General features: G+C 60.0%; 1 protein-coding gene across 1 annotated transcript in view; it reads left to right on the top strand.

Moving 5' to 3' along the window:
* Nucleotides 1-21,539, top strand: part of COL5A1 (collagen type V alpha 1 chain) — a 116,923-nt gene that overhangs the window by 3,344 nt on the left and 92,040 nt on the right. The window lies entirely within an intron of this gene.

Below are 21,539 nucleotides of genomic sequence, written 5' to 3'. Positions count from 1 at the left end.
ATCGGAAAATGTGACCTGTCTTTCCGAATGAAGAGCAGCGAGCTAGAGGTGGTGATGCCCTCGGGGGCCCCAGAGCATCATTTTTTGTTTTTTTATTCAGAGAGCAAGGATAAAGTTGGGTGGGTTGGCCTCGTATCCCCAGCCCCCCTTTGTCTCGTGGCGAGTGAAACAGAATTTTTATAAATAAAAGTGATTTAACTCTTGACTTTCCAGAAGACTCCAGATAACGACACTTGCCATTATTCACCACTTTGGTTTCTGGAGAAGTGTCTTTAAAAGGAGGGGCCAGCACCATTGAAACCGATTCCCCGGCAGCCGCGTTCTTCCCCGGGAAGGATGACTTCCCCTCATTAAAAGCCAATTTGTCCCGAAGCTCTTGGAGGCTCTGGGGGAGCCGGAAGGATTCTGGGTACTTTGGTGGAGGGCCAAGTCGCTGCTGGTACACGCTGGGTTTTGTGATGTGTGCTGTTTCCAAACAGGGGTTTACTGAACTCTAGAGAGTCTGTTGGGACCACTGGGGTTTTTCCTGGGGTGTGCGTGGGCCAGGGAGGAAGTGGGGTACGTAGCAAGGTCCCCCAGGCCTTCATGCCCTTCCTCTCCGGCTGATGGCCTGGAGCCCACGCTGAACCTGTCCGAACCCAACGTCCTCATCTGTAAAATGGGCGCGACGGGGCCAGTGCTAGGGGTCGTGGCGTGGCCCGATGGAATCTCTGTAAAATTCCTGCACCTGTGAGGACCATAGCGAACCACACCGACCAGACCCCTGGCAGTCAGAGCGGGCGGCCCACCGTTAGCATCCACCTGCATTTACCTGTCAACCATGGCAGCGGCTGTGACCAAGGTCCGCTCCCTCTGTGGTGGCACAGGGTCACGAGCTGTCCCTTATCTCACCATGCGAGTTAGGTGCTGGACCTCCGCCTTAGAGATGAGGGCCCTGAGCCGTGCAGGGGGTGGAGCCGCCTGGGCTCACGGGGGCCCCCCATTCCTGTGCCCAGAAACCCAAAGGGGAAGGGACTGGCTGTGGGTTGTGCTGCCCTGGCCAGGGTGCACGCTCCCGGCCAGAGCCCCCAGGCGGGGACTGTCCCTCAGGGTGCCGTGGTGTGCTGTGGAAGGGGCTCGAGCTGGCTCCCTGGTCACTGCTTTGCTGCCCACCTCGCTGACCTGGCCAAGCCCCCGTCCTTGCCCGCCTGTTTCCAGGTGGAGCGTGTGCACTACAGGGCTGCCTGAGGACCTGCCTGCGGGGGGCGTCCGCAGTGATGTTCCTGGGGAGCTGCGTGTCCTGTGTCCTGTCCCTTCTCCTGGGGTGTACCCGTGCCCTGGGACCAGTGAGCAGCTGGGGGTCCCGGGGCTTCGTCCCACCCCCCAAGGGCCCGCTGTCGGGGGAAGTGGAGGGTATTCTTCGGACCCCTGTGAAGTGGGGTCCTGCGGGCCTCCCTGTGCAGGAGAAAGTGTTGTTTTCACCCCGGGCTTAGGACAAGCTTTGTGTTTTCGGAAACAGACAAGACTGCCGGGAGGGCGAGTGTGTCTGGCAGGAGGGGGAAGTGGCTATATTTCTTCAGTGGCAAACCTGGGTGGGAAGCCGGGCAGGGCCACCAACAGGGCCCTGTGACGACACGCCGCCTGTGTGCTCTGCCCTCCCCGCACCAGAGAGGTTGAGTAACCTACCGAAGGTCACCCAGCAAAACTGCAGCGCAGCGGGGTTGGTCTGTTGTTGCTGAGAGCTGATGGCCTGTCCTGATGTCGTGGCGGGTGTGACAGTCACGGCAGCCCCTGCATCTCTCTATCCACCTGACCAAGGAAACCAGGACCGTCCCCAGCCAGGGCGCATCCCTGGTGGTCCCGACGGTGCCGGTGGGTGCCTGGCCTTGCTCCAGGCAGCTCGGTTCCCATCGTCCTGCACAGGCCCTGGGGACACCGGAGTCCCCTGGCCTGTGGGGTCTGAAGCCCTGGACCCTTCCAGGAAGAGCCGGCATGAGCTGCTAGCAGGGGCGGTGGCTGCCAGAGCTATAGTCTCCCCTGCGTGACTGGTGGCCTGCACAGCACCTTCCCCGGGCCTGGCTCTCAAACGTGGGACTGAACTGGTGGGCCCCGCACCCGCTCTGGGCTCACCTGCGGTCCTGGAGCCGGCCGGTGTTCCAGATGGAGGGGTCCGGAGGGTGGGACTGGGGGGCAAGCCAGAGCCCGGTGCTTGGCCAGGGAAGGGTGTCTGCTCTGGGTTCTGCAGGGGAAGGGCCCTCCTCTTGGGTCCTCGAATGGAGGGGATCATGGAAGAGGAGACCTGCCCTGGGGGACGGGGAGCCGGTGAGTTCTGGGCCAGGAGCCAAGTCTGCTTTTAAGCTGTTGAATGCTTCAAGGGTCAGCAGGACCAAACAAACTGCAAACTGGAGCTTTTCTCCGCGGGATCCCCGGGTGCTGGCAGGGAGAGAATGGCATTGCGTTCAAGTCACGGTCCTGCCATCTGTCTGCTCTCCTCGGCCGTTTGGAGAGACCCGGTGGTTTACTTAATCCCTGATTCCCTTTTTCCAGGGGCCTGTCTTTTCCACTGACATGGTCTTCCTTGGAATTTAGCTTTCCTGGGGCGGGAACGGGGCCACGGCGGGGGAGGTGCTTTCCCAGCGATCCACGGAGCCGGCCCGGGATGCCTTTCGAGCACAGACTCACCCTCCTTGATGGGAGGGGTGCCTGGCGTCAGGGTCTCGAAGGAGAGGGAGCAGTGAGTTGGTGTCAGAGGCCAAGGCTGTGACCTGTGACCCTTGGCTCTGGGAACATCCCGTCACTGATCACTTGCCCAGAGCCCCCTAGGGTGCAGGACACTGGTTGGTCTAGAGGCCACAGAGCAGACAGGCGTGCACCTGGGTGACAAGGGGTGCGGTGATGGGCGAGCTGCAGGGCTGAGTAGCACGAGGCCTCCTGTGTCCTGTCCCACCCGGGGACGCTGCTGGAGAAAGCACTCGTCCTGCCGGTGGCGATGAGCCTGGCGCTGGCTGTGTCTGAGCGTGACCCTCGTTTGCACTTTACTCCCTTTCTGTCTGCCTTCCCACGGCTTTGTCGGTTTGACCCCAGCGTCTCTCTGGAGAGGGGCTGCAGACACTTCCAGAGTGCGCTTTTCCTTTCCTTGGAAGGTGGTGCATTTGCAGGGCCAGTGGGGCCACTCTGGGTTCACTTTCGTGTCCATTCAGACACAGGTGGGTACGATGGGGATACGGCCAGAGGGCACCTGTGGGCAGCGAGCAGCTCTGCAGGCTTGTCTCGGGGTGTCTCTGCGCTTCCATCCCCACTAGTTGACAGTGTTCACAGGCCAGGTGCCCCTCCCTGGGTCCACGGGTGTTTTTCCAGTTGGCGTTGCTGGGTAGACCGGTGCTGGGCATAGGAGGAGCTGGGCTCTGGAGCCGGACCAGGTGGGAAGCACGGCTCCATCTGGAAAACGGGCCAGTGCGTTCAAGATTGATGCTGAGGTCGGCCTGCTGCGCACACAGCCCCCCATGTTCTCAGAGATCAAGACTCAGAGCGAACCATCAAAGACCCCTAACGCATGCTCTGCTCTGGCACGCAGAACCGCCGTGGAGGGCCCAGTGTCTGCACGGCAGCTCTCACAGTCGAGGCCGTGCACTCGGACCTTAGTCGGTGGTGTGGAAGCTCCCAGGGCTAAGTCTTGGGTCCAAGTCCCCGAGGGGGCAGCTCAGACCCAGCCTTTCCTACCGCAAACCGCACGTCCTGGGCAGGGCCTGGCTGAGGACCTTGTCCACCCCGGTCCCGGCCCTCTCCTTCACGTCCATCTGTGCATCGCCCGGGATCACTGCCCTGCTGCGTCAGGCCACGTGAGGCAGCAGCCATGCGCCCAGCGAGGCAGACCCCAGGGAAGCAGAGGGGCGTGAGTGAGTCAGGGTCAGAGGCCCCTCTGCTTCAGCTCTGCCCACTTCACAGGGACTTTCCCCGATTCCTGGCAAGAACAGAGATGTTGCAGTCTCCGTGTGTTTCCTGGGACCCCAGAAACACACGTCTCCACTTTGCTCTCTTGAAAAGACAGGAGTTTATTACTTCCTGGTTCTGGAAGCTGGAACTCTGCAGCCTGAAATGGGTGGGGCAGAGCTCCCAGCAGGGGCTCCAGGGGAGGGTCCTTCCCCCCTCTTCCGGCCTGGAGGGCAGTGGGAGTGGCCAGGCCCAGCAGCAGGTGGAGTAATCTGGAGGGGTGCTGCCTCAGGTGGCCTGGCAGGGCAGGGAGGTGCTCCTGGGGAAGCACAAGCCCAGGTGTCCCTGGCTGTGGCCGCATCACTCCCGTCCCTGCTCTGTGCTCACCTGGCCTCTCCTCTCCTCCCTGCGTCTCTGTTCTGTCTGCCTCTTGTAAGGACACAAGTCATTGGGTTCGGGGTCTGTCTTAATCCAGGCTGATTCTCTTCTTGAGACCCATCACTTACCTACACCTGTGAAGACCCTGTTTCCCAGTAAGGCCACATTCCCAGGTTCCAGGGGTGAGGATTTGGCCCTGGGGTGGGGGTCCCTATCCAGCCCACGGCCCAGGCCAGCGTGGGGAGGGGCTGCTCCCCAGTAATGCCTGCGGGGCGCGTGTGGGGAATTAAAAGCAGGTCTCTGGGCATGCATATTTGCTTGTTTTCAAATCGAGGTTTGTCTCGGGCTGCTGAGTTGTGTCTGCCCAAGGAGGCTGGGGGGTAAGCTCTTGCCGGCTGGAGGGGCTAGGGGGCCAGCCCTGTGCACGGCTCCCGGCTTGAATGGGCGGCTGACTGACCAGGGAAGGCAGTGGGCAGGGAGTTTGAAGTGCGTTTTTGTCTCCAGTTCGGTTGCAGGAGAGGCTGGACTGTGGGCAAGCCGGGGCCAGGACGACTCCTGGGGCAGGTGGCCGGCAGCCTGTGGGCTGGGGAGGGTGTGACCACTTAGCAGAGGCTGGTGGGAGCAGGGTGACAGTGAAGGAATCGCATGATCTCACGTTCAGGTCTCCGCCAAGGGCTTTCACCTGGAATCGCTCCTCGGGTGGGCAGTGATTTTCAGGGGGTGGGGTGCTCTCCTGGGTCGTGCCGGGTGTTCGTGATCTGCGTTGAGCCCGGCAGTGGGTGGGGGACCTCTCTACCTGGGCCCGGCAAGGAGGGGTCCAGAGAGACCCCAGAGCATCAGGCAGGCCCTGCTTGGCCCATGTGCTTCGGGACCTGGCTCCTTCTGCTGCCTGGCCCGAGAGGGCTGCAGGTTTCTTCCATGGAAACTGAGCAACAGGCCCACGTCCCAACCCGACAGGCTGATGCAGTGCTGGAGGCCGGCCCTGTGGCGTCACGCAGCTTATAGTGGACTCTCTGATCTGTGTCTCCCCAGGGAGGGTGGTGCCCGGTGACCCACGGGCCGCAGCGGCTCTAGAGGAGGACACTGGGGACGGACTGGGTCGTGTCGGAGGAGGGTCAGGCCGTTGCTGCCGAAGCTCGTGGATGCTGAGTCCCACGGTCCCGCCGGCAGTGGCAGTGGGTGGGATGGGGAGGTGAGGGTAGTGGCCGAGGGGAGCCCACCCACTCGAGCCAGGGAGCTGCCGTTGTGGACGGCTGGAGGGTGAGGGGGTCCTGCCGGTGCATGGCCTCCTTCTTTACCGCAGCCAGCCGCTGAGGGCAGCCCTGGCCTCACTCACCGTCCGCAGGGCCTTGGGCAATCCCGGGACTCAGCCTGCTCACCCTGAAGGTGGGACTGCCGTGCTTGCGGTGACGATGGACGGCCACAGGGCCTGACAAAGTCCTCAGCCCGCCAGCCGGCACTGGGCGTCCCGCTGCTGTCGGTGATGCTGGTGGAGGGCCCCTGGCGGGCGGGGGGGACACAGGAGTCGCATGACTTCTCGGGGAGGGAGTTTTCTTCTTAAGATGGTTCTCGTGATAATATGGACTGTCGTTGCTGTTGTTAGCGCGCTGTGCTGTAGGCGGGCGGATTCCGAGATGGGACGGGGGGGCCTGACGGTCCGCAGGCTCAGCTGGCAGGGAGAGCAGCGGGGATTCGATCCTCACCTGCAAACCTTGGGCGTGGGCCATAGCTGGGCGGCTCTGGGGGTGCGGTGAGACCCTCCTGAGGGGCAGAGGGGAAGGCGCGGAGGGGCTGGCCCCCAGCGCCGTGCCTCCAGGCCTGGAACCCTCGTGACCCCTTCCACCGCCTCCAGGAAAAGAGCCTCCGAGATGGGGGTCAGCGCACGAGGTTGCTGGGTGCCCCCTTCTCGAGGGTGCTCTGGGGTTGGAGGGGGCCGGTGGCGGGGGGACCCGATAACAGTCATGCAGAGCATTCGTCAGAGGTCTTTGATGGTCTTAATCTCCGAGGACACGGAAAATCCATCTCAGCTCGTTTCTGACTGTGCCCCCGTGGATTTTCCCGGAAGCGCTCAGCTCCAGGAAGCTCAGGTGCGTGTGTGGGCTGTGCTCTTCGGTCTCCTCCATCTGTTGAGTCTTCACAGAGCCCAGGGGATGTGCATTGTGTTGGCTCCGTAGCACCCGTGGGGAACCTGGAGCCCAGAGACATAAAGCCACCTGCTCAAGGTCACACAGCAGGGAATTGCAGGGCTGGATTTGGGGCCCAGGTCTGGAGCATTCCCTGGATCAGATGGGGGCTGCTGGGTCCCCAGTGTCAGACTTCTGTCCCTGTCCCTTTGGGGGTCTCACCCTCCAGCCTGATGGAGCCCCTGTTTGCTCACTCCCCTCTCGGGGGTGACCCTCCAGCCGGCCCCTGGTTCTCAGTCCTTCCTGAGCTCCAAGGACTATGCGTGTCTCCACTCAAAGTGAGCCCCCTCCCCCCCAGGCCTGGCCCTGCTCACTTTCAACCCGGAATCGCCGTTTTCTCTAGTCTGAGCTGCATTTTCCAGGCCCCTCCAGGCGAAGTCTATCCAGCTGCGGCCGGTCCAGAGTCTGTCCACAAGCAGGTCTTTCCAAAAGCTCCAGGGAGTGACCAGGCGGCAGCCGGGACTTGAGGGCACTGCAGTGACTCTTGACCCTCATGGAGGCCTGGAATTCTACAAATCGATTACTGTAAATAATTCTACAAGTTAATTTCCCTGAGCACACACTACCTTCTCCAGAGCCCAGCCCCACTGCTTGTAGTTGATGCTCCCGGGAGGCTGTGTTTGAGGCTACCTCTCAGGGATTGGGTCATGTAGATTGTCCCCATGAGTCAGCCACACGGTGTCACCCCATCCTTCCCACGTCCAGCAGTGTGTGTTTGCAGTCGAGGTTGCCGGGTCTGGGCAGAGCCTGGCACCTTGGCCGGCGTTGTGCCGCATGGCCTCAGTCTTGAAGTGAGGTTGGATTATGGCACAGAGTCTGCTCAGAACGGGGGTGCTGGCCTGGAGCGTGTGGGGCAGCCTGGGCCTCTAAAATCAACCCCTCCCCACCACTCCCCTGCCTGGCCCCCTGCGGGGAAGCGTGTGTTCTGCATTCAGTGAGTCCTGAATGTGGACCTGCCGAAACACCTGCGCGGGGTCCGTCACAGACAATGCCAAGCTCCTCTCGTTGGTTGACAGAATAAGATGCCGCAGAAAGGTCGTTCAGGTTGGGACCGTGTTCTAGAGCCAAGGAAGTGAAATTCAGTGAAGGTGACTGTGAATTTCTGCACTTGGGTTCAAAACAAGCAGCTGGCAGGTGCGGGATGGGGAGATGCTGGTGTAGGACACTCCCGTGGAGGGGGTGCAGGGGTCTGTGCGTGGCGAGCCCGTTAGCGACCATGGGTGTGATGTGGTGTCACTGTGGCACGTCCGGAGCAGAGGGTGGGATGATCGAGGGGCTGGACGTGCGTGGCAGAGGCTGAACTGAGGCCTGAGGTCTGCACCTAGAGTGGGGCGGCAGGATGGAGACGGAGCTGGTGCCTGAGGTAGAGCGTCTCGTCCAGGGGTGTGGGGTGAGGCAGTGGCAAAGTGAGGACCACGGAACAGGGCGTTCACACGTACGGACCCGCAGCATCCACCTCCTCCACCAGGGCCCAGCTCTGAGGCCACTGCCTCAGGCTGCCTTCCTTGACCTTGCCAGGCAGAGGAGGTCACCTGGGCACCTCCTGAGGAATCAGTGAGAGCTTGAGATTTGTGGTCAAGGGCACTGATTTATTTGTCTTGGTGTCAGTAAGCTTATCATAGGGGTGCTAAAAACGCTGGTTGAAAGGGTGAAAGAATGAATAATCAGAGCTGACTGCCTCCAGAGGGAGAGGGTAGTGAGCCTTTGTCAGGGATCCAGGGCTGATGGTCATGGTGGTCGTGGTGGAGGTGGTGGTGTTGGTGGTGATGGTGTGATGATGGTGGTGTTGGTGGTGATGATGACGGCAATGGTAGTGGTGCTGAAGGTAGTGATGTTAACGATGGGGATGGGAGTGGGAATGGGAATGGTGGTGATGGTGGTGGTGATAATGTTGGTGATGCTAGTGTTGGTGGTGATGGTGGTCAGTGGTGGTCCTTGTGGTGATGGTGATGATAATAGTAATGATGGTGGTGGTGGTGATGGTAGTGATGTGGTGGTGGTGGTGGTGGTGTTGATGGTGGTGATGGTGATAGGATGGTAATGATGATGGTGTTGATGGTGATGATGGTGGTGGTGGTGATTATGATGAGGTTGATGGTGATGGTGATGGTAATGAAGGTGGTGATGGTGGTGGTGGTTGTGGTGGTGGTGATGGTGGTGATGGTGATGGTGGTGATGGTGGTGGTGGTGGTGGCGGCAGTGGTGGTGGTGGTGGTGGTGATAGGATGGGAATGATGATGAAGATGGTGGTGTTTATGATGATGTTGATGGTGAAGGTGGTGATGATGGTGATGGTGGTGGTGATGGTGGTGACGGTCATGGTGGTGGGGGTGTTGATGGTGATGATGGTGATGGTGGTGATGGTGATGGTGGTGGGGATGGTGATGATGGTGGTGGTGATGGTGGGGATGGTGGTGGTGGTGGTGGCGGCAGTGGTGGTGGTGGTGGTGGTGATAGGATGGGAATGATGATGAAGATGGTGGTGTTTATGATGATGTTGATGGTGAAGGTGGTGATGATGGTGATGGTGGTGGTGATGGTGGTGACGGTCATGGTGGTGGGGGTGTTGATGGTGATGATGGTGATGGTGGTGATGGTGATGGTGGTGGGGATGGTGATGATGGTGGTGGTGATGGTGGGGATGGTGGTGGTGGTGGTGGCGGCAGTGGTGGTGGTGGTGGTGGTGATAGGATGGGAATGATGATGAAGATGGTGGTGTTTATGATGATGTTGATGGTGAAGGTGGTGATGATGGTGATGGTGGTGGTGATGGTGGTGACGGTCATGGTGGTGGGGGTGTTGATGGTGATGATGGTGATGGTGGTGATGGTGATGGTGGTGGGGATGGTGATGATGGTGGTGGTGATGGTGGGGATGGTGGTGGTGGTGGTGGCGGCAGTGGTGGTGGTGGTGGTGGTGATAGGATGGGAATGATGATGAAGATGGTGGTGTTTATGATGATGTTGATGGTGAAGGTGGTGATGATGGTGATGGTGGTGGTGATGGTGGTGACGGTCATGGTGGTGGGGGTGTTGATGGTGATGATGGTGATGGTGGTGATGGTGATGGTGGTGGGGATGGTGATGATGGTGGTGGTGATGGTGGGGATGGTGGTGGTGGTGGTGGCGGCAGTGGTGGTGGTGGTGGTGGTGATAGGATGGGAATGATGATGAAGATGGTGGTGTTTATGATGATGTTGATGGTGAAGGTGGTGATGATGGTGATGGTGGTGGTGATGGTGGTGACGGTCATGGTGGTGGGGGTGTTGATGGTGATGATGGTGATGGTGGTGATGGTGATGGTGGTGGGGATGGTGATGATGGTGGTGGTGATGGTGGGGATGGTGGTGGTGGTGGTGGCGGCAGTGGTGGTGGTGGTGGTGGTGATAGGATGGGAATGATGATGAAGATGGTGGTGTTTATGATGATGTTGATGGTGAAGGTGGTGATGATGGTGATGGTGGTGGTGATGGTGGTGACGGTCATGGTGGTGGGGGTGTTGATGGTGATGATGGTGATGGTGGTGATGGTGATGGTGGTGGGGATGGTGATGATGGTGGTGGTGATGGTGGGGATGGTGGTGGTGGTGGTGGCGGCAGTGGTGGTGGTGGTGGTGGTGATAGGATGGGAATGATGATGAAGATGGTGGTGTTTATGATGATGTTGATGGTGAAGGTGGTGATGATGGTGATGGTGGTGGTGATGGTGGTGACGGTCATGGTGGTGGGGGTGTTGATGGTGATGATGGTGATGGTGGTGATGGTGATGGTGGTGGGGATGGTGATGATGGTGGTGGTGATGGTGGGGATGGTGGTGGTGGTGGTGGCGGCAGTGGTGGTGGTGGTGGTGGTGATAGGATGGGAATGATGATGAAGATGGTGGTGTTTATGATGATGTTGATGGTGAAGGTGGTGATGATGGTGATGGTGGTGGTGATGGTGGTGACGGTCATGGTGGTGGGGGTGTTGATGGTGATGATGGTGATGGTGGTGATGGTGATGGTGGTGGGGATGGTGATGATGGTGGTGGTGATGGTGGGGATGGTGGTGGTGGTGGTGGCGGCAGTGGTGGTGGTGGTGGTGGTGATAGGATGGGAATGATGATGAAGATGGTGGTGTTTATGATGATGTTGATGGTGAAGGTGGTGATGATGGTGATGGTGGTGGTGATGGTGGTGACGGTCATGGTGGTGGGGGTGTTGATGGTGATGATGGTGATGGTGGTGATGGTGATGGTGGTGGGGATGGTGATGATGGTGGTGGTGATGGTGGGGATGGTGGTGGTGGTGGTGGCGGCAGTGGTGGTGGTGGTGGTGGTGATAGGATGGGAATGATGATGAAGATGGTGGTGTTTATGATGATGTTGATGGTGAAGGTGGTGATGATGGTGATGGTGGTGGTGATGGTGGTGACGGTCATGGTGGTGGGGGTGTTGATGGTGATGATGGTGATGGTGGTGATGGTGATGGTGGTGGGGATGGTGATGATGGTGGTGGTGATGGTGGGGATGGTGGTGGTGGTGGTGGCGGCAGTGGTGGTGGTGGTGGTGGTGATAGGATGGGAATGATGATGAAGATGGTGGTGTTTATGATGATGTTGATGGTGAAGGTGGTGATGATGGTGATGGTGGTGGTGATGGTGGTGACGGTCATGGTGGTGGGGGTGTTGATGGTGATGATGGTGATGGTGGTGATGGTGATGGTGGTGGGGATGGTGATGATGGTGGTGGTGATGGTGGGGATGGTGGTGGTGGTGGTGGCGGCAGTGGTGGTGGTGGTGGTGGTGATAGGATGGGAATGATGATGAAGATGGTGGTGTTTATGATGATGTTGATGGTGAAGGTGGTGATGATGGTGATGGTGGTGGTGATGGTGGTGACGGTCATGGTGGTGGGGGTGTTGATGGTGATGATGGTGATGGTGGTGATGGTGATGGTGGTGGGGATGGTGATGATGGTGGTGGTGATGGTGGGGATGGTGGTGGTGGTGGTGGCGGCAGTGGTGGTGGTGGTGGTGGTGATAGGATGGGAATGATGATGAAGATGGTGGTGTTTATGATGATGTTGATGGTGAAGGTGGTGATGATGGTGATGGTGGTGGTGATGGTGGTGACGGTCATGGTGGTGGGGGTGTTGATGGTGATGATGGTGATGGTGGTGATGGTGATGGTGGTGATGGTGGTGGTGGTGGTGGCGGCAGTGGTGGTGGTGGTGGTGGTGATAGGATGGTAATGATGATGAAGATGGTGGTGTTTATGATGATGTTGATGGTGAAGGTGGTGATGATGGTGATGGTGGTGGTGATGGTAGAAATGGTGGTGGTGATGGCAGGGATGGCAGTTTCCGCTTTGTCCAGGCCTCACCGGGTGCCAGGCCCACCGAGCATGCTGCGTGTACCACCACGCTGAGTCCTTAGTGAGGTAGATCTTGTTATCTCCTTTGCAAATGCACACTCAGAGGCCTGGGAAGATTCAGTGATGTGCTTAAGGCCCCACAGCCCGCAAGGGGCGGAATCCTGCACCCAGGCCACCTGTGGTCACTGCCTCACCCCTTCCTGCGGTGGTGCCCAGAGTCGTGCTCCTTCCTCTGTGGAGCTTATCACGACAGATGTGTCCCTGTGCTGCGTGGTCAGTCCAGTGCCTACAGGCTCGCTGCTCTGAAAGTCTGGGGTGGGGGAAGGACGGGACAGCTTCATTCACGCGCTGCCTAGGCTGGGCTGCTCACCTCAATGTCTGGAGTGAAATATCTAGGGCAGCGTAGCCAATGGGGAAAGGATGTGAGACCCATGCCCTTTATAGAGTCCGGTGGGCCCGTGAGCCAGCCTGGTCCCTGCCGCTGGCTCTGCTGCCCTGTCCCTTGGTCTGGGGATGAAGTGTTCACTCTCTGAGTTCACTAAGGTGACCCTTTAGTCACTGTGGCTAGTTTCAGGTCTGATGGGGCTGGGACTTGACCATCCCCCCACCATCCCTGCCCCTGGCCCCTTCGTGGAGACTCAGGTGTGGTGCACACCGCCTGCACCAGTGCAGGTGTGAGGAGACACCAGGGGTGGGTGGCGCAGGTGAGAATTGGGCTGGGACCAGTGGTGGCCACATAGTGGGGGGAAGGCCACAGACATGGACCATGGAGGCGGGACCTGGGGGGCAGCAGGAAGTGGCTTCCAACCGCGTGGAGATCTTTCTTTAGAGCTCACTCACTCGCTCACTCACTCACCAGAATGGTGCTTGACTCTTCCTCATGCTGTGGGTGCTGCGAAAATCATAGAAAAAGTGACTTAGACCCTCCTGGCTTGGGTCCTTCCCTTTCCATTGTGTGACTTTTTCTTTGTGGTACGCGGGCCTCTCACTGTTGCGGCCTCTCCCGTTGCGGAGCACAGGCCCCGGACGCACAGGCTCAGCGGCCATGGCTCACGGGCCCAGCCGCTCCGCGGCATCTGGGATCTTCCCGGACCGGGGCACAAACCCGTGTCCCCTGCATCGGCAGGTGGACTCTCAACCACCGCGCCACCAGGGAAGCCCCATTGTGTGACTTTTGATGAAAAATGTCACAACAAGATGTAACGTGTGACCTGTTTGGGCCATGAGAGCTTGAACAGCAAGGGGGACTCGGGAGGGCTTTCATTTGCAAAGTCTTCTGGGACATCAAGAAGGTGGCTCATAGAAGCTCCCTGCCCTGTGTCCGCCAGGCTGGTCCCAGTGTCAGACCCACCGGGCTCCCCTAGGGAAGGAAAGCTTTGCAGGGTGGACAAGTGACCATGTGTGCCTGCGTGTCCCTGGTGCTCTGTGCACACGTGTGCCTGCTCTGTGTCACTTGCTGGCAAGTGGACTCAGACTGGGCTGTCCTCACCGGGGGCAGATTTGTCACCAGACCCCTGGCAGCCGAAGGTCGATGCTTCCTTCTTGTTTTTGCTCCGTAGACTGTGCGCTCCTCCCCCAGCCTGGGACAAGAAGCATCCGTCCGTCCGTCCTCTCAAAAGACCGCGTGTCTCCATTTACGAGGGTGAAGCGCTCTGGCTGCACAATGCACGGGAAGAGCCAAGCGCACAGCGGGAGCCCCTCGGGGCCGGCTCGGGTTGGACAGGGAGGGGCCCGTGGTGCGGGGCAGTCCCTGCAGGGCTGGCTTCCCCGGGGGACCCATGGCTGTTTGTTGGAAGGAGGGATACAAGATTAAATAGCACTGGAGAGAGGAAATGAAAAGCCGGGCGCGTCATTGGAGAGAGCAGCGGCACAGACGCTCCAGGCCGGGAAGAGGGGCGAGGGCCTCCCTCATCTGGGCAAGGATGTTTTCCGAGTCCACAGCCCTCAGGGTTGCAAAGCTCTCCAACGAAAACTTTGCAATTTCCTCAGCAGGAGCGCAGCTTGGATAAAAATCTCATTATGGGAAAAGGCAGAACTGATTCCCTCAGCAAAATGCCCGGCTCAGCCAAGGACACCTGTGTCCTGTGTGTCTCGATGGCTGGGGCCTCGCGGGCCGCCCGGCCTGTCCTCTGCAGGAAGATGGACAGCCACTGGCCACCCCGGGCGTCAGAGCTGTGTGGGGAGTGGAATGGCCGTGGTGACTGCCGGGCTGGTGCAGAAGCTTCTAGGGGGTCTGTAGAGCTTTACTGACCTGGTAGGGGCAGAAATAAGGCACGTGAATCGAGAACGCCCTGGGCATCATCGGAGCGAGGGATGCAGTGAAAGCAGTGCACCTGCTTCTCTGGGCAGGTGACGTGGGCCACCGCAGGGCAGGCTGTGCGGGGCGCCGAGTCTGGGGCTCGGCGTTTAGAGGTAACCTGAGAGATTACAGGGCGTGGCCTGCATTGGAGATGTGGAGTCTGGTGTCAGGAGCACCCACGAGGCGGGTGGGGTGGAGACCTGCCCCACAGAGGGCTGCCTGGATGAGGTGATGGTGTCGTTTATGGGAGCTGGAAGCTCAGGTTGACGTGTGTGCGGGACATAGCACTCGGCTCCAGGGAGCCCCCATTCCGTGCCCTTGCGAGAGTGACCACCCCCTGAACTTAGTGCGTGCATCTGTGACATGGGGATGAGAGGGAGGAAATGAGGTCCAGCTCCCTCGTGGAGGGGCTGAGGGGCGGTGGGCTGGAATGGGGAAAGGCAGAGGCTTGCGGCGGTCAGTGGGTGCCTGGAAAGCCATCCCGTCGGGTGGCAGGTGGGGCAGGGTGGGCGCGTGCAGCCCCGGGCCCTGGGCTGCTGCTGAAGGAGGAGACGGAGGCCCAGCTGCCCGGTGGCTCCCCCCGGCGCCCTCCGTAGGCCTGCTGCCCGCTCTGGGCTGGGCCATATGTGACTCGTGGGTCCTGTCGTCCGTGGGAGCCAGGAGGCCCGCCGTCAGGGGCTGGAGCGGGACATGTGCCCCTGCGGGTCGCAGCGAGAAATGCTGCTGTCGGGGGGCTTGTAGGCTGTGGGAGGGGCAGGGTGGGTGGCAGTCGGTCAGCAGCTCCCCATGCAGGGTGCACACCCACTGCTCCAGGCTCTGCGGGGCTCAGAGGGCAAGGCTTCAGGCAGGGTGGGGCGAAAGCGGGGGGAGAAGTGCGCCTGGGCCGGCGACCGTGCAGGGGAGTCACGGCCTCACCCGTATCACGGTGGGGATTTCGGGGAGCAGAGATAGCACAGTGGGGACCCTCGGTGAGCGCTCGCTGCATCATGGATGAGGGGACCAAGGCCCTGGTCAAGTGTAAGACAGCACGGATGCTGCGGGGTGAGGAGATACACAGTGGGACCTTCCTGGTTCTGGAAAGTTCTTCCACCCCACGGCCTCCGTTTCCCCATCTGTAAAGTGGCGGTTGCAGTGAGGCTCAGGAGAGATTTGTGGGGGGCACCCAGCAGTGGCCAGGCACACTTTGGACCCCCGTCACGGCGTCACAGTTTCCCGGACTCGGAGCCCTTGGGGCTGATCTGCTGTTGAGGCTGGCGGGACCCACCCCCGCTGACCTCAGATTCCATCTGTAAAATGAGACGGTTTTACCATATCAAGGATTTTGACTTTCTAAGGAAACCCGTAAACCCTTTCCTAACTAACATTCCTCTGGGGCAGCCTGACGTGTAAAACCTGCTAGGACCCCAGGCCCCTCCATGGAACCCTTTTTGAGAAGCCCTGGCCAGGCCAAGCTCCAGGTCCCCACGTCCCGAGGGACCTGCGAGGGGCAGGGAGGCGGGAGGCAGGACGTCCCGGGAGGTCAGCGAGGGCTGGCTCGGCGAGTGGGGGCCATCCCGCTGGTGCTCCCTGGGCTCCGAGGGGCTGCAGCTGGGCTCCGGCATCTCCCACCAGCAGCCGCTGTGAAGGCTGCACCAGGGCAGGGGCTCCGTGATGGGCCTCCGGGTCTGGAGTTTGGAGCTTGGTTTCCCATCCCACGAGGCATCGTGAAAATGCTCTCAAGACACAGTCATAAAGCTGTGATCACTCGTTGCATGTTTGAAGGGCAACATGCACCCCTTAGGGCAGCCAGGGGGGCACGACGTCTCCAAGTCGCCGGGTGGTGCTGCCGGAAGCCCTGTGTTGAGAAGGATTCTGAGTTGCCTCTGGTCTCAACGAGACAAAGCACAGCGGGAGACGGGGTCTCTGGGAGGGGCACGCGAGGTGTTCCGTGTCCCCAACCTGAAACGCAGACTCGAATAATTCCAGTTCTGGCTCCCAGCCTCTCTCGCTGGCAGGCTCTATTTTGATTTTCCAAGCTTCTGGCAGAGCCCTCCTCCTGGACCACCCGAGGGTGGAGGAGGGCAGGGGAGCCCCAGGTTTCCTTTGGCTAAATGGGGAGCCCAGGGGCTGCGTCCTGTCTGGGGTCGCCGGCCACCAGGACAGTCGCCCACATGCCCCCTTGCTGCAGAGAGAAATTGGTTGGCTCTGATCGGATGCTGCGGAAGGGGCAAGGAGTTCCTGAGGCCTCACGGGGGACGGAAGGAGGGGTACTCTCGGGGTGCGGCGTGGTGGCTGCCTTTGACCCAAATGTAAGATCAGAGCTTGTCTGAAGACTGAAGGGGCCGCTCTAGGGCCTGGCTGCCCCTCACTATGACCAGAGCCTTAAGGATCCCAAATCCCAGGCCTTGCCCCCGAGCCCTTTAGGCCAGAGTGTCTGAGGGGCCCGGGTTCCTCGGGAACCCCCGCTGGGTGTGGGGCAGGGGGAGACAGGACTTCTCTCTGCCCTGGATGCCTCAGGGTATTTATGAGGTGTTAAGGTCATGGCTTTCAGGGCGTGCTTGAGTGTGGTGCCTCCAGGACACCTCATCCAGGGCCGCCCAGCGTCCCCGTGGCACCCCAAGGGCTGCCTGTGCCCCCAGTACCCCATCAGTGCTTTGGGGTCCAGGAACCATCCTGCCTCTGGTCAGAACCGTTGACCAACCGCCCCGGGTGAGAGCAATCAGAACCCCCGAGGGAGGCCGAGGTCCTCCCTAGCTTCGTGCAGACCTGGTGTTTCCCGTGAGGCCAGGGAGGTGTCTCCTTGGCTTGTGCAAGGTGGGTTTGGCAGCTGTTCCCTGAGCCCCAGCTTTGCCTCCCAGCCCTCAGTGGGGTCTGCTGCTGGGGGCTGGGGGCAGCGTCCTGAAGGCCCCCTCCCCACCCTGCCTTGCCCTTGGGAGGTGGCACCACTGGGTGGTTTGGGAGCAGGGGAGCTACCTGTTCCGTCTGGGAGCCTAGAGGCAGAGCCAGTGCCACATCTGTCACCCCAGGGTCCTGCCCCAAAGCTCCTGGCCTTGATGGGGTGCCCGGGGACGTGAGCCCCCTCCCTGTGTGCAGGAAGAGGTCGGGGGAGGGCTGGAGGGAGCTCTGGATGAGGATCCGGGTGCAGAGCTTCTGGGGGGCTTCGCAGCCATGCCTCAGTTTTCCCTTCTCCATAGTGGGTGGGGGACAGTAGACCCCCGCCCTCTGAGGGACACGCCCACAGAACAAACAGGCATTTTTTTGGTGTGAAAACCCACTTGAGGATTTGGCGGGAAGAATGATTTTCAACATATACGGGCATTTGCAGGGGAGAGTGGGTGCTGGAGATGAAGGAGGCTTTCTGCCGGCAGGGCCCTCGACTGATCACGTGGTCACTGCTACAGTCTGGGGCATGGGTGGGCAGGTGGGGAAGCAGGCCTGGCCGAGGGCTGGGTCGGCAGGCACATTCCGGAGCCTGGGCTGAGTGGTGGGAAGCACGTCCGCTCCGGCTGGGCCTGTTTGTGGGAGTGGATGCCGCGCCCTTGGCTTTGCTCATCGCCCTGTGCGGGGCCTGCGAGGCCTGGCGCTGGGCTGGACACCTTGTGATACAGGGACACAGAGATGCACCGGCTGCGTCCGCCACCCGGGGGCCTGGGCTTTCCGGGGAGGCAGGCCCTCCGCGGGCCACTGTGATGAGTGCGCTGGCTGCTCCTTCGAGGGCCGCACCCCCTGCCCGGGGTCACAGCTGCCCCCCAAATGCCCCGAGCCTGTTCTTTTTTCCGGTAACCGCATTTGGAGAGCGTATATTCAGATGTCAAGCTGCCAGTCCGTAGGGAGAAATACTTTATTTGAATTGGATGAAATTTGAACTAGAAGTCATGTTGTTCAATAAAAATGTGCGGTTTTGATTCACTGTGCCTGTTGTATGGTTCCTGTGTGCTGGAGAGTTTAAAACGTGGGCTGGGAGCCTCTGACATCCAAAGGGAGGGAGAAGGGGTGGCTGAGCGAGGGGGTGGGCGCCGGGCGGGGGGCGCCCCTCTCCTGCTCTGCCCCCATGACAGCCCCACTTGCCGTCACGGGCCCAGGGCTGTGGTAGCACAGGCTGCTCACCCTGCACGCCTACTCCTCCCACTGGCAGGAAGGCAGAGGGGCTGCAGACTGAGCCCCGGGGGCCTGCGGCCGGGCTGTGGTCGGTGACACTGACGGTGAGCGTCTGTCTGTGTTCCGGAGACAGTGCTGGACGTCGGCGTGGGGGGGCCACGCTCCACCCCTCCGAGCCCCCTGCGTGGAGACGGGCTGCCGGGGGTAGTTCCAAGTCCTCGCTCGTCAGGGGGCAGTTTCAAACCCGGGTTGGGAGGCCGCGTATTTGGAACTGCGCCTCAGGGATCGGGTAGGAATGGGCCTTTGCTGGACTCCAGGACTGTCACCCCGTCTCTAGGTCAGGTTACCCATAGAGCCTTTGGGAAGCCACGGAGGGTGAGGGTCCTGTCCCCAGAGCTGTGCACACGGCCGGCACCTTGCTTCACAGATCCCAGAGGCCATCCGTGGACCCACGCTTAGTGACTTTGGGTGACGCATCACCCCAGCCCTGCCATGGTCCAGCGATGAGAGGCCACATCTGGCCCCTGCCTGGGGGCCCGCCTCTCTCTCTTCCCAGGGTCTGGCACAGAGAAGGGCCTCACGCACCTTCTCCAAATGACTGGCAGGGAGGGTGCGGCTTCCTTGCCTGGGCCTGTGGTTCTGACATGAGCAGATGGGTACCGCGTTCTTGCTCCGCCCGTGGCCCCGCCCTTCAGGAATGCTGCGAGCCTTTTGTTGGATCCTGGCAGAGCAGAGGCTCAGTACCAGGGACAGACTCAGGCTTCTGGCCAGAAGGGGGCAGTGGGACTGGTGCAGGAATCGATGAAAATCTGATGAATACACAGTCTGGGTGTGATGGGGTCTTATCCGTGGGGCACAGGGCAAGCCCAAGGTGTTAGGAAGGGTGTGGGTACCCCTAGGCAGTGGTTCTGGGCCGTGCGTGCATCCACCATGTGTGATGCGGTAGCTTGCACTTAGTAGGTGCTCAGTGATGACTATTGAATGAGTGGATGGGTGGACGGAGAGAAGGATGGATGGTCCATGCATGGATGGGTGGGTGGGTGAGTGGATGGACGGTGGTCGGATGGTGGGTGATGCGTTCATGGACAGATAGATGGATGGGTGGGTGGGTGGATGTGTGGATGGTGGTCGGATGGTGGGTGATGCGTTCATGGACAGACAGATGGATGGGTGGATGGGTGGATGGGTGGATGGTGGTCGGGTGGTGGATGATGGACAGATGGGTCGGTTAGTGGATGAGGAACAGCTGGGCTCTTTGCCTGCAGTAAACACGCTCACGTCTTCTCCCTCCCCGGGTGCTGAGACCCGTTTCCTGCTGAGTCCCTCTTCTTGGCCTTGTGGCCCCCACCACTGGCTCCTTCATGTGTGCTCTCTTTGCCCCCTTTTCAGAAATACTGTCCAGGATACACCGGTCTTCTCGTTGTCATTTTCACGTACATGCCACCAGGTTCCCATGCTTCATCCCCCTGGGACCTTCGCAGCCTCTTAACTCCTTCAAACCCCGCCCCCCCCAGGACCTTTCCTGAGCACCCCTTCCATGGATCATAAGTCTTTCACATACTTGCTGAGCACCGTCACTACACAAGGAGTTCTGCCTGGAGGGCTTGTAGCCTCCACAGCTCGGTGAGCTGGATATTACTATCTTACGCCCATTTTCCGCAGAGAGAAAGAGCCGGGCTCAGAGAGGTGAGTGGGCTCACTACGGGCCACACAGCCGGAAGGTGGTCGAACAGAACAGCTCCTCCCCCACCCGCCCCGGGTGTTGGGATTCCCTCTGCCCTTGGCAGCTGGCCCATGGGGCAGGTTGTCCCCCGTGTGTCCAGGGCTCAGGCTGTCCATCCATCCAAGCGCAGCACCAGAGGAGAGGAGCCCACAACCCGATGACCAGCGTGTGCACCCAGAGCCCCGCCCAGCACCCCGGCACCAGGGCCCGAGGGATGCAGACTGACCTGCCAGGGTCAGGAGCGCATAGCAGGAGGCCACCCCGGAGCCTCCGGGGGCTGCAAGGCAGAACGTAAGGCTCTTCCTGGAAGAGGGGAAGCTGGCCTCAGGCCCCAGGCCCAGAGAGGGGCGTCTGCCTGATGGAGCAGAGGTGCAGGATAATCCGTGAGAACGTGCATCCCTCTGGGTGCAGCCCTGCCACCTGGACCCCACGACCCACCAGTGATGGCTTCACAGTGGCCGCGGGGCCCGTCCTTTCCTGTTACTCATGAAGTCTGGAAAAAGAACACGCTCGGCCGGCAGTAGCGCTCCTAGCTCGAGGAGCCCAACTCCCGGCATAGCCCCAGTTACCCCGCGTGGGGCGCCATCTCCGACGACAGGGTCCAGCGTCCTGTGTTCTTCCACGTTCTTTTTCCTCCCTGAGAGCTCATCAGGTCCTGTAGTGATGGGGACCCGCCTGCCGTGTGACCATGACACTGGGCAGGTGGCCTCTCAGGTGCAGAATGGGGATTAAAAGGCATCATTTATAGGGTACCTGCGGGCACAAAGTGGGCGATGCCGTGTAGCTTCTCTGTCCAGTGCCGGATCTCCAGGAAACACCGTCTACGCGTGAGTCATTAATGAGGTGATTACTGTACCAGTCAGTTGACATGCATCCGACTGGGGCCAAAGCCCTTCTGCCAGGGGGACAGCGGATGTCTGATAAAGATTATGAGACCTGCTTCTTCCTCGTAGCAGCCCTGTCGTTTTTCCATTTTCTGCACAGCATTATGGGAGCAAAGTGGAATAAAATGTTGGGATGCTTCCCCGAGCTGACATAGTGGCACTGTCCACTGTCAGAAGGGCGCCTCAAAAAGACCAGAGAGCCCAGTGGTTGTGGGTTCATCCACGTGTGGCAAGTGTCAGTACTTCATTCCCTTTTATGGCTGAATAATATTCTCTCATATGGATGGACCACACCTCGTCTCTCCATTCACGCATCTGTATGCACTAGGGCAGTTCCCACTCTTGGCTGTGGTGAACAGGGCTGCAGTGAATGTGGGTGTGCATGGGCTTGAGTCCCTGTCTGCAGTTCTCCCTTGGGTGAACTGATTTGGGTGAATTGTTTACGTACCTGTGTTAGTTCTCAGCATTGGAATTGATGGGTCATAGGGTATTTTGCCTATTTGAAAATAAGCCCCACCTCCCACCCCTGTGGTAGGGGGTGATAGGAAAGGAGACGCGGTACTTCCAAGCCCTCAGAGTTTAGGGTTGAGGCTAAATGTATCACTCACAGGAGACAAAAGCTCTGAGCACTGGGTTGGCACCTGACAGGTGCTCATCAGGTGTCTGAATGGATGGATGGATGGCTGGGTGGAAGGATGGGTGGGTGGGTGGTTGGATGGATGTGTGGGTGGGTGGA

The sequence above is a fragment of the Neophocaena asiaeorientalis genome, unplaced genomic scaffold (assembly GCF_003031525.2).
Source record: "Neophocaena asiaeorientalis asiaeorientalis breed wild unplaced genomic scaffold, Neophocaena_asiaeorientalis_V1.1 scaffold78, whole genome shotgun sequence".
Classification (NCBI taxonomy): Eukaryota; Metazoa; Chordata; class Mammalia; order Artiodactyla; family Phocoenidae; genus Neophocaena; species Neophocaena asiaeorientalis.
The sequence above is the reverse complement of the archived record's forward strand: the minus strand, read 5'-3'. Positions and strand labels throughout refer to the sequence as shown.